Raw genomic sequence first — 13,517 nt, forward strand, 5'->3', positions numbered from 1 at the left:
AAGTGTATTAGTGTGGTATTAGTCAACAACACAGCTGTGAATACAAAGTACTATAGATATACCGGGTGGGCCCTGTAACAAAAGCAAAAAATTAAACTGTAGACTATACTCCTTATACTGACCAACGTTTGTTCAGCAACTTTTAAAAATAACGTGTATTTTGATTTTTATCACCCTTGAAAGTTTTTCCTAAGAGTTAATGTATTGCGAATTCTGTTAAGTCTAAAGCGTGACAGATAACGTCAATGACAACAATAATGGCGTACATTGAAGCTAATATTTATTTTGTATGAAAAATTAAAAAATTCAAGACGTCTTAATTTTTAAAAGTCGCTGAACAAATGTTGGTCAGTTTAAGGAGTATAGCCTACGGTTTAATTTTTTGCTTTTGTTACAGGCCCCACCCTGTATACACGGATTGTTATATCTGTACATTAAGGTGTGTATACATATTTTGGCACTTTGTCTGTATACACAGTTGTGTTAACTGTACGTTCGATAGCGTTCATTTATACATATACCTAAATTGTATGTGTTGTATTCATTTCGGACTTCATTTGCGGTATTTCTGCTATATCAAAATCAATGTCATTGGTATTTTGATACCTGAACTGAAAAAAAACTTCTTTATAAAGTAGTCAATTATACTGAAAACATGCACCGAAGAATTTTGACCGGCACTGTACTGTAAGTTTTGCGATGGAAGAGAGGATTTAAAATAAAACCGACACCTAAATATTATAATTTATTAAAATCACGACACCTGAGAGAGGAGACTCTCCGTTCTGCTATTACAATTCTTCTTAATCATTTCCGGCATAAAAATATGCACCTGCTTTTTGCCCTTACCCAAATCCGGTATCAATTTCTTGCTAACTAACTCCGCGTACTGTTTCTCGACCGCATTTCTCTCTGTCACTACCTTCTGTCGTCTCTCTAGGACATTGGCCCGTATGTCTTTCCTCGTTTTGTCCTTTTTTGCATCGCGTGGCGTGTTTCTGTGCCGTGACTGTCGCGCGTACGTCTCGATTGTCGCCGCCGACGGCGGGACTTGGTAATCGCGATCGATCCCTTGGGTCCTTGCCGAATCCTTTGGCGTTTTAACCTCCTCTTTAACCCTTATGTCTACGGTCGTTTTTGATTTGGTTAGACAGTTGCGCTTCTGTATTTCTGGCCAGCTGTGTCGCGGTTGCGCCATCCGTTCCGCGTTTGGAGCTAACAAATCTATCTTGCCGGCTAGATCTAGCCATTGTAAAACTCTGTCGGATAGATCTGTGTTTTCCTTGCTTTCGGTTCTAGCTGTTCTGTTGCTTTTAAAAGCCCTCATGTTTGCTGATAAATCGTAGTTAGACCTTCCAGTGTCGTACTCGTAGATCGGTTGGGGATTCGCTTTTATTAAGAAATCTTCTTCTGATTCTAGGTCTAAAGCTTCCAGGTTTAGGAGCTCTATTGGTTCGTGGCTTTTCGGGCGTTGTTTGCTTACAATTTTGGACTTGTCGCTTCTGATGACAAGGCTTAGCTTCCTTTCTCCCTCGTCCCTTACGCTTAGCCTAGAGTTTCTCGAGTATTTGATAGTGCTGGCGGAGGAGTGTGGCCGCCTCTTGAGTTTGGTGTAGTAGGGGTCGTCCGGGGTGAGTATGGCGTGTCGGAAGCCGTCGACCCAGACCGTGCGGACGTACATAGGCCGCTGCGACGACTGCCAGCGGGGCATGGCCTGGCTACACACTCGTGTGCGTGCGTGAACTTGCCCCCATGATAGATTATCGATGCTTCTGAAATTGAAATGGTTGAGTCAATAAAAAAGTTTGTGTTCTCGCGAAAGGGGAGAAGCCGCCGTGAAATCTATTTGGTGCAAGAGCTATGTTCCAAATATGTATTTTACAGGTGATTTCTCATACGCAGACCCACTGGTCGACTTTATGATTCGGCTTGCCTGTGCTGAGTAAGAGGAATAGGTATGTATATGACAAAGCTACGTACCTATAACTGCGTAATTTTGGTAAATTATTACTTTCCTGTTGGATTCATATTGATTTGTAACCTCAAATAAAGAGTGAAGGGTATCAAAACTATAGAACTAAACTTCACTCTGTGGATTTTGGAGAATCTTGTTTAAATAAATCAATTTTTAAAGCAATGTCGGGTCTTTGGTTATGGAAGTATGTACAAACTTTCATAACATCAGGGCCTACACATTAATCCAATTCACTTCCTTTTTCCGCTTCTATTAAAAAAAAAAAACCTTAAAAATGAAATTGTATTCGTATTGTAGTTAATAGTTATAGTTTTGTAAGTCCCAACAAAAGCAATATCTAGACTTAAATTCTATTGTACATAAGGTTATATAGGTATACCTACACCTTCGTACCTTAATGTGTTCAATTGTATGTCGAGTAACTGACTTAGTAACAAGTCACTTAACTTATAAAAGTGCAGTCTAATCATGAATGGCGGATTTTTTACAAAAAGCCGAATAGGACGTCAATTGAAAGGGTCGAAGTTATATAAAAACGTTGTGTCACGCACGCTCTTTTACTAAACGATTAATCATTTCTACGTTTCACATAGGATAGACAACCTGCAGCGCTTCAGTTCAAACATGAAGTTATAGTAGTTAATTAGCTTGAGATGAGTATTTGAGATATGACAAAAAGGTTTTCTAAAAACCCGCAGTATAACCTCGGAAGAAAGCCTGGCATATAGACCGCGAAATAGAAAGAAACAATTTTTAACCCCCGACGGGGTGTTTAACGTGTCTGTTTGTCTGTCTGTCTGTCTGTCTGTCTGTCTGTTTGTCTTTCTGTTTGTCTGTCTGTCTGTCTGTGTGTGTGTCTGTCTGTGGCATCGTAGCTCCTGAACGGATGAACCGATTTAGATTTAGTTTTTTTTGTTTGAAAGCTGAGTTAGTCGGGAGTGTTCTTAGTCATGTTTCATGAAAATCTGTCTACTATGTCGCTGTCGGGGGTTTTTCAAAATTTTAATTTTGTGGTTAGGTTATTAAACAATAATTAGAACACAAAATAAATACCCTTCCCGAGATTCAATCCCTAGCTTCTGTGGATTAAGATCTGTAAGCCATGTGTATGAAGTGTAAAGTCTGCAAGATTATAGACTGTAACGTGGCATTGTGAAGTAACGAAGCAAGAGGGTAACGAGACCATTCAACCTCGACGCATTTGCAAATTGAAAACAAGCTTTGTTGATATCTATTTAGTTATGCTGTTGAATGTCGGGAATTGGGATTGGGGACAGTTGATTTTCATAACAACCGAGTTAGGTATAGGTAAGTTATGGTTTTCCAAATGTTAACCGATAAATTTTTCTTATGATTTCTGGATGAATTTCCGGGCCCTTAGATTGACTTTCAGTATTAGTCTGTGCGAAAAGAGTCGTAGAATTTAGTTAGAAGTTATTCAATAAAATCATTTTGAAATCCTCAAATGTAGATACTTTTATAAAAAAAAAATGCTGCTCTGTAGTTTTAGCTACTTACACGAGTTTTACATGGACACTGAAATACAATGTTAGCTTTAATTTTTATATCAACTTAGACGATGCATTTTCTAGTTTTCAACTTTTTTTCTACTTATTAACAAAAGTAATAATTAACTACCAAAGTGATGGATACTATTTACCTCCTTCATATAAATCCCATCACTCCGTCACTGCGTTGACTACGTCGTAGCTCGTAGATCTCTACAGACCACTACGTTCGTAGTATTATGTCCATTCACTTTCTTGACATAGGTATCGATGAGATCGTCTTCATTCTACTTTAGCTCATATAATCTTCTCTTATTGAAATTTGAATAGAGAACATTCGTTTCAACTTTTTTTCTCCTTTCCTTTGTTTTTTTAAACAGTAATCAAATCTGTATTTGATCTTAATATCCGTGTTTTGTGTCTTATTTTCTCTTTTAGTTTTCTTTAGCCACACAAAAGTCAATGATCTTGATTTGATATATTTAATTGAATCAAACTAAATCTTTTATATTCTGTCTAAAATACTTTTCCATATAGTCTTAACTTTCGTTTCACGTTTGTTTCTTTTTGATGATTTGTTTTCGTTGCGGTATTGTGGTTCGGATGCCGTGACGCGACCTCGCGAATTCGAAGTTGTGTGTGACTGCCGTGGGGCGACCGATCGGGGCCGGTTTTAACCCCGGGTTAGGGCTTGGTCATGCTGATGTCCTTTTGCGTAGTAAAAATGGTGTAATACCACAGAAAAATAATTTTAAGAGCATTTTTTTTGTTTCGCCACTTTTATGAAATTTGATATATTTTTTTAAATGTGTGGTATTTCTACTTAGAATCACTAGCTTCTTCAATCCTAGTAGTTAAAAGAATTGTCCCATACGATTTTTCTTATTTTGTTACCATTTTCCATACATGTGTGGGGTAACAAAAGAGGAAAGTAACAAAAATGTATGGAAATTCTGGGACAATTTTTGTCTCCCAGTGAGATTGAAAGTACTCGTGATTCTGAGTACAATTGACCTAAAATTCCCTAAAAAAATCAAAACAAAACAAATGGCAAAAAAAAAGAAATGAAGTGGCAAAGTACAAATTCAAGATTTACAAACTTAAAAATCGTTTTACACAGTTACACACTCTTGACAATGGGACTAATGTACACATTTTAATATTCTTACGGAATCTTAATGTAAGGTAAATCTAGTAAATTCCGGAGAGAATTAGAGACTGTTTCGCCCACGAAATTTAAGAACAACGTACACAATTTATTTATTTTTTGATGAAGAAAGAAATTTTTCGCATTGACCCTTCGTCAAAAAGTGTGAGCATCAAAGAGATGCAGATGACACAGTGCCAACACGGGTCTCTATTGGTTACCATAAAGTCTTATGTCATAATGTATTGTTTGTCCACATTTTCGTTAGTCATAATTAGTTTTTTCTCAGAAACGCTTATTTTTTTAGGGTTGCCATAAGACAAACCTAACCTATCTATGGGTGATCTTAATGTAGAAAAGTTAACAGTTTCATAATTATGACTAATGATGATCTGGCAATTATTACATTATGACTTTCAATCATCATGTGAAACGAAGGGATCCGTGTAAACACGCCCTTAGGCACAAAATGGTGCTCGATGGTTGGCGTGCCAAGTTGGGACATTATCCTCGGCTCGGTTCTTCACTAATTTGTCAACCTGCCTTTTTTCTGCTGTTGATTTTTTTACCAGCTTTTAAGGTTTCTGCGAAATAGATGACGTGACTGGTTCAACTTCAATTATATAAGAGATTTTAGATGATGCCATGAATACCTATGTCAAATACCTATCAGTGAAGGAGCTCTTATTAAAGGTAAAGATAAAAATTAAAAAATTGAAAAAAAAAAACCCCCGACATAGTGGGCTAATTTTCATGAAACATGGCTAAGAACTCTCCCGACTAACTCAGCTCTCAAACAAAAAAAAAACTAAATCTAAATCGGTTCATCCGTTCGGGAGCTACGATGCTACAGACAGACACACACACAGACAAACATACAGACAGACCTGCCTGCTACGCCGCGGTCCCGGGTTCGAATCCCGGTAAGGGCATTTATTTGTGTGACGAGCACAGATATTTGTTCCTGAGTCATGGATGTTTTCTATGTATATAAGTATTTGTATATTATATATATCGTTGTCTGAGTACCCACAACACAAGCCTTCTTGAGCTTACCGTGGGGCTCAGTCAATCTGTGTAAGAATGTCCTATAATATTTATTTATTTATTTATACAGACAGACGGACAGACACACACGTCAAACACCCCGTCGTTTTTGCGTCGGGGGTTAAAAATACGTTTCTTGCACATAAACACAAAACATTACAAAAACAATTTTATACCACAGATATAAACAATCCCGTACCATGTATAGATCCTACTTATATTTTACGAGTATAAAATTTGCATGTATTGTTTTTAAATAGTTTTTTATGCAACAGGGATTACCTATATTTTTTTACATACATATAATAAGATAACCAAATCTTTCCAGTAGGTACCACTCTGTGCTATAGTATAGTGATAGTAATTTAACCCAAATACAAACCTATAAATTACTATACAAAATTTCAAACCGCCAAATTTACTGCAAATTATAAATTCGGCAGTCATTTTGCATAATCAAAGCATCGGATGTAAACTGTTATTTTGCACGAAAGGTTATCCTTTACTAATACTAATACAAAGTTATTTCTGCGGTCATATTTTCAAAATAGCATTACTTACGTATATTCAAATTAAGGAAATCCAACGAAAATAGTCCCCCAGGTTATAACAATAAGGTCTTTAAAGTTTATTGTATTATGCATACTTGAACTTTAGTATTACGTGTGGCGTCGTGATTTGGGGCACGGGTAAGTTGGTGCAAATAAGTAGTTTCCGAAGTAACTTGGTCCGTTAATGGAATGATGGTATCTCGCTGTATATTTAGAAACTTTGTCTAAATTAGAGTGGAAACAGAATTGGGAGTTTAAGTTAAGTTTAAGGAAAGTTAAGTTGCACAATTTTGTTTGCACGTTCGGTGTTGGTTCAAATTTCGTGATACTAGTATTGAGATATTGTAGTAACCTGAATAAAAAATAAAGAAGGGAGCTTGAAATTTTTATTTGTGTTTTTAACCCCCGACGCAAAAACGACGTTGTGTTATAAGTTTGACGTGTGTGTTTGTCTGTCTGTTTGTGGCATCGTAGCACCCGAACGGATGAACCTATTTAGATTTCGTTTTTTTTTTGTCTGAAAGCTGAGTTAGTCGGGAGTGTTCTTAGCCATGTTTCATGAATATAGAGTTTTTTCAAAATTTTAGTTTTGTGGTTAGGTTATACAGTACACACTAAATAAACATTTTTGAGAAATTATAGCAACAACTGTGTAGACCTAGGATGTCTGTACACTCAGTGTCGCTGTTAAAAATAAAACTTTAACTATGTACATCAAGACACTCAAGATTTTGTGATAAAACTTCGCCACAAGAAGTAAAATGGGTGGCGACAAAACTGTGAAGCCCTGAATAGTTGTGGCGATATTCAAATGTGATAACGGCGCCATCAGATACGACGCCACTCACTGGGTTACTGCATATTCGGAAATTTGGTCCACATGCAAAAAAAAACTACGAGTAAGACAATGTACTTACTGAGAAATTAAGTCACAAAACTTGACATTATTTTATTGCTGTGACAAAAAATACGGATGTTTAAAAAAAGGTTGAAAGTTTCGTCTCAAATTATTCTTCAGCGCTGTTTTGCGGCCAAGACCAAAGATTTATTATCAATTTATCATTGGCCACTGCATCCCCGATTTTTGCAACACTCACACACGACACTCCTTGTCGCATAATTCGCATATAACCATGTTGAGTCTCTGAAGACGAAAGAAGGTCTTCGGCTCGACAACGATTAAATATTTCTCGTATGTTTTAGGTTTTCAAGCTAAAGACCAGTGCAAGTGCATTCCGTTGTTTTGTGTGATTTGATGATGTTTGATTGTTTGCATCTCTTTAAAACCCAATAAGACACGGATGCTGCATAATGATGCGTCATGCCCTGATTTGAGCTAGTTGACCACGACTACACTCTCTTAGCATCAGCACCTGAGTGCGAAAAAAAAATAAAAAAATAGTACTGCCAGCTACTTATATTGCAGTGCCGTAGTGAATCCTCAAAATTTGTTGAGAATTCGGGTTGCTGCCGTTGCTTGCAGGTAATCTGACCAATTACTATAGAGTTTTTCTTACGTTGTTTTACAGTTTCGTCAGAATAAGACGCATGTCGCCTTAAGTCTCCTATTTTATGTGTCAGTAACGGAAATGTATGCCGCTGCGTTTTATACCCCGGCCCACGAATAGCCCTGACGTAAACTTGAACATGGCATGACCTCTTTTGCTAAGTTTAGTCCTACATTTTACTATTTTTACTTGAAGACCTTAGCTTTGAGAGAAGTAAATCATGCTACGGAAATTTACGAGTGAGACCTGTGATCTGATCCTCCATGTAGTCTAATGAAAGTGAAATATTTATTTTTCAAGTAGGCATATTACAATGCGTATATGAACGTCAAAAAAAGCTACGCCGGCTCTTCTAACCCTACGCCTCAGCCTCGAGAAGATTTCAGTCCCCCCTCAGTGGGGAGGGGGGTATCCACTATGGGACCCGCAAGAAACTCGGCGGGCCACTTCTTTTCAAAAAATTACGTCTTATAATTAACATGCAATTAATAACAAGATACAATTTAACATGCAAAAGTATTCATCAAAAAATATTAACAGACTAGGTACTCAATGGAAATTAATTTCAATAAATTATATTTTAGCTTAGATCTTCCATATAGTCTGTAATGAGGTCTCCATGGTCATGGTTGCCTCTGTTGTCTGGCCCCTATTTCTCCATCGTGACAATCCGACATATGTCAAGAAAAATTGACATTGACATATTGTTTTGGTTTCACCAAAATCTACAATTGTCACACGATAAATTAACCCGCAGACAGAAAAAACCGGTCAACTAAGTAGGACCGCAATGTACCTGCGTCGCGTCGTTCTAATTATACGCGCAAATTATTAATGCGAGACAAATATAGTAATCGCGCTCTTCTTGCTGCTATAGTACAGTCAAGTGCAAAAATAGGTATCGAAATAATCGTCTCATAAATATGTCTCATATACTACGCTCTTATCACACCGGACTGAGATGCTATGCTATTTTTGGGTAAGATGTGTACAGTCGAGTTTATTAATAATAATATGTGTACATTTCTTCACCTTAACTCGTTGCAATAAGGTGAAAAATGTGCACATATTTATAAACTCGACTGTATACCCATATTTTTTTTTTACGCTTGACGTTACGTGTACAGTACCGGGTTGTATCAAATTTATGACCGGTAGGTATATAATATAATAAATATAATGTTATTTATCACATTTTTTGATTTTTTTGTATGAACGTGTAACGCCACTTTTATCGCCACTCGTTTTTAGGGTTCCGTAGTCAACTAGGAACCCTTATAGTTTCGCCATGTCTGTCTGTCCGTCCGTCCGTCCGTCCGTCCGTCCGTCCGTCCGTCCGTCCGCGGATAATCTCAGTAACCGTAAGCACTAGAAAGCTGAAATTTGGTACCAATATGTATATCAATCACGCCAACAAAGTGCAAAAATAAAAAATGGAAAAAAATATTTTATTAGGGTACCCCCCCTACATGTAAAGTGGGGGCTGATATTTTTTTTCATTCCAACCCCAACGCGTGATATATTGTTGGATAGGTATTTAAAAATGAATAAGGGTTTACTAAGATCGTTTTTTGATAATATTAATATTTTCGGAAATAATCGCTCCTAAAGGAAAAAGAAGTGCGTCCCTCCCCCCTCTAACTTTTGAACCATATGTTTAAAAAATATGAAAAAAATCACGAAAGTATAACTTTATAAAGACTTTTTAGGAAAATTGTTTTGGACTTGATAGGTTCAGTAGTTTTTGAGAAAAATACGAAAAACTACGGAACCCTACACTGAGCGTGGCCCGACACGCTCTTGGCCGGTTTTAGAATTTCTTATTAATCGCACTTGTATCGAAATGTACTATTTCAACACACTTGCTCATAACAATGATATTATTGAACCGTTTTTAGGCTCATAAGAAATTACACTGTGTGGCTTTTTATTACACTACCGCACTTGTGTTACGGGTATTGTATGATAACCCGATAGACTTGATATTGAAACTAGCCGCTAACAACATGGATACGGCTCCATTTAAAATTGGTCACACTCACATTATATCCGTGGAGCAAGCGCCGGGTGGGGCGGACAACGTGTCACATTTTGGACTTTTACTGTTTTGCACAGTTTCGTTTTCTTTTAACCCCTTATTTGCCAAGAGTGGCCCTGAAGCTTTAGTGGTTTCATGTGCTCTGCCTACCCCTTTATGGGATACAGGCGTGATTGTATGTATGTATGTATGTATGTACTAACTGTTTTAGCCAATAAAATCTAATTAATATGTAAATTTTGTTTGTTTTTGCGTAAAACGTATGAAACACATGTGCATTGGTCATTTACTTAGATAGGATTTGTTGATCTACGAACCACATATTCATAATTAATATGTTTTAAACACAGGTTTTAAATAAATAAAAATTACACACATTGGCTCTCTTATGCGCACTCGCTTCGCTTGCACGCACAATATCACTTCATGTGTATTGACATTGACCAAACTAGCACATTTGTGTCATACTTAATGTACTATCATTGCCCGGTACTTTATACCTATACTAGCTTTTACCCGCGGCGAGCGAATCGCGTTAGAAAGAGACAAAAAGTAGCCTATGTCACTCTCCATCCCTTCAACTATCTCCACGTGAAAATGGCCCCATGCTCAACCGATGGCAAATGCTGCACGCTGTCGCTATGTAGGTTTTAAGTTTGAATTGTTTTAGTTTCGCCATGTCTGTCTGTCCGCCCGTCCGTCCGTCCGTCCGTCCGTCCGCGGATAATCTCAGTGACCGTTAGCACTAGAAAGCTGAAATTTGGTACCAATATGTATATCAATCACGCCGACAAAGTGCAAAAATAAAAGGTGAAAAAAATGTTTTATTAGGGTACCCCCCCTACACGTAAAGTGGGGAGTACCTTTTTTTTTCATTGCAATCCTAACGTGTGATATATTGTTGGATAGGTATTTAAAAATGAATAAAGGTTTACTAAAATCGTTTTTTGATAATATTCATATTTTCGGAAATAATCGCTCTTAAAGGAAAAAAAAGTGTGTCTCCGGGCCCTCTAACTTTTGAACCATATGACTGTTTAAAAAAATATGAAAAAACACAAAAGTAGAACTTTATAAAGGCTTTCTAGGAAAATTGTTTTGAACTTGATAGGTTCAGTAGTTTTTGAGAAAAATACGGAAAACTACGGAACCCTACACTGAGCGTGGCCCGACACGCTCTTGGCCGGTTTTTTAAGTCTTCATTAGGAAATGTCTTACTAACACTAATATTAGTTCTTTAGAGTTTTAATGTTCTACTAACCGTTTATGGACCTTGAGTCTGAAATAAATGTTTTTTTTTTTTAATCAAGACAATTTGTCGCTCCGTTTTGCTGTGAAGGACGGACAGACAAACATACACACACTCTTTCCCATTTATAATATTAGTATGGATTCGCTATAGGTAACATTCGGCATCATGAAAATCCATTTCAAATTCGTCGTGTTATGTCTGCGGCGAGCGGTTATCTTAGCTTTTTTTTTTCTTGCCATCAAAAATAATAAATCATCCATACCGGCCATATATAAAAGCAAATGTGTCGCTACCGAAGTGCCAAAATAGTAAATATCTATTAGCTAACGGGTACTCGTCGGGTAGTCTCATGGAACTTTTAATAAAAAAATATTTTTACTTTCTTAAACGTAGACGCGTAATGTTTTATAGGTATAATTATAAATAAACTATCTTTTCTTTTTTAAATAGTCATATTTTTGTAACGTGAACGTGTTTAATTTATAACATTAGGTAATTTAATCACGGACGTTTTATATGTTATCAAATAACCAAAGAGTACGCTAAACATAAAATAAATAATACTTTAAACCCCACCAAAATATATATCTTTAAACTTAGGGATATTAACTCAAAAACGACTAAACACATTTTCTTATGGTTTTCATCTATCACAAAAGTATTTGAATGAGGAAGGTTTAGGTACTAATATAATTTGTTAATTTTTGTGTGAATTGGTTGAAAACGATATTGTAAGCAAGAAAAAACCTAAGCTGACTGGAATATTTTATCGAAAATACTACCCAATCCATTTGAACTATAACCACAAAGTATAATATATAGTATATAATATTTATACCTAGATATTTTTCTGGCACGAACGTCGTTGTTAGTATTCGACAAAACAAAAACATCGACAATCCGTTTATCGACAAATAGCCTTACATAACATAAGGTTATTAATTACCCCCAATGATAATATCTATACATAAAATCTTGAATAATCATGTAAGAAATTATGTAAACTATTAAAATGTGGTTCTTTTTATTATTATTGTCAATTTATTTACAAACATTTGAAATTTGTTTTTAACCTTTTATGTTATATACACATAAATTCAAGTCCATATTCCCTAAACGGGGTAGGCAGAGCACATAAAACTACTCAAGAGTCAGGGCAATAATTAACGACATAATTCTAATAATTAATGACATATTATAATGTAAGCAAGCTTATACTAAAAGTCACTAGTGTCACTTCGTTCGTGCCAGAAAAATATCTAGGTATAATTATATAACGCCATTTTGCAACTATCCCTAAAACTCGACAATTGTCAAGAAATTCTCGACCGCTCTCTAAAGTCCTGTCAAGAATTAGCGACATTTCGACAAAAGTGTCAACTTGGAAAAGTTGACCTCTGTTTCACGAAACATTTGTCGGGGACAACTGTCACAATTTTTCTATGAGATTGTCACATGTCGTCGACAATGTGTCGGATTGTCAGCCGACATATGTCGCCGACATTTGTCAAGATGGAGAAATAGGGGCCTGTCTCTGATGTTCTCTGTATAGGCAACAAGTGCGGATAGCGAGCCATACAATTATTTACTAATGACTCCCTTTTAAATGTCCCTTGAAAGAACTTAGAAAGGAAGTCAAATAAGTGAAAATATCAAACAAGGTTAAACCGATATGAATCAATTTAGTGCAAGCAACCTGCAATTACCCGCAGGTTGCTTGTAATTACGGTGGAATTGTTTACACGCCGTGCTTTATTACCGCGGACAGGGATTTAGTGCTAACTGCTTCGTGGTTGGACTGAAATTGTCTTCGGCAACTATGTTGGAAGTTATGTGTTGCCATTATCAACACTAACCCAAAGAAAGTTAATAACTACTGTAAAATATCAAACTAAAAAGAGGACAATTAATTAAATTCAATATTTATCATTGAACATATTTTTCAATAGTTATTTGGAGGTTATTGAGAATTGAGGGAAGGCATGGATAAATTCGCACACATCCAGCAGGCCTCCGTGGCGCAGTTGGAAGCGTGATGGCCCCGGAAAGGCCAGAGGTCGCAGGTTCGAGTCCTGCCGGAGCTGTGAATTTTTCCATAAATTTAAAAATATTTTTTTATTTTTTTTATTTTTTTTATTGGGGACACCTTACACGGATCAACTTAGCCCCAAACTAAGCAAAGCTTGTACTATGGGTGCTAAGCGACGATATACATACTTAAATAGATAAATACATACTTATATACATAGAAAACATCCATGACTCAGGAACAAATATGTGTGTTCATCACACAAATAAATGCCCTTACCGGGATTCGAACCCAGGACCGCGGCTTAGCAGGCAGGGTCACTACCAACTGAGCCAGACCGGTCGTCAAAATAATATATAAAAAAAATATAAAAAAAAGTTATAACATTCGGCCGAACCTCTTCGCCCTATGACTTTGTTATACCCACTACGTATAGTTTTGTTGTTTTGTTTGTCCAACGAT

General features: G+C 36.6%; 1 protein-coding gene across 1 annotated transcript in view; it reads left to right on the forward strand.

Moving 5' to 3' along the window:
- The window catches only part of LOC125230334 (von Willebrand factor A domain-containing protein 8-like), a 99,245-nt gene that overhangs the window by 47,740 nt on the left and 37,988 nt on the right, over window positions 1-13,517 (forward strand). The gene's annotated exons all lie outside the window — the stretch shown is intronic.

The sequence above is a fragment of the Leguminivora glycinivorella genome, chromosome 10 (assembly GCF_023078275.1).
Source record: "Leguminivora glycinivorella isolate SPB_JAAS2020 chromosome 10, LegGlyc_1.1, whole genome shotgun sequence".
Taxonomy (NCBI): Eukaryota; Metazoa; Arthropoda; class Insecta; order Lepidoptera; family Tortricidae; genus Leguminivora; species Leguminivora glycinivorella.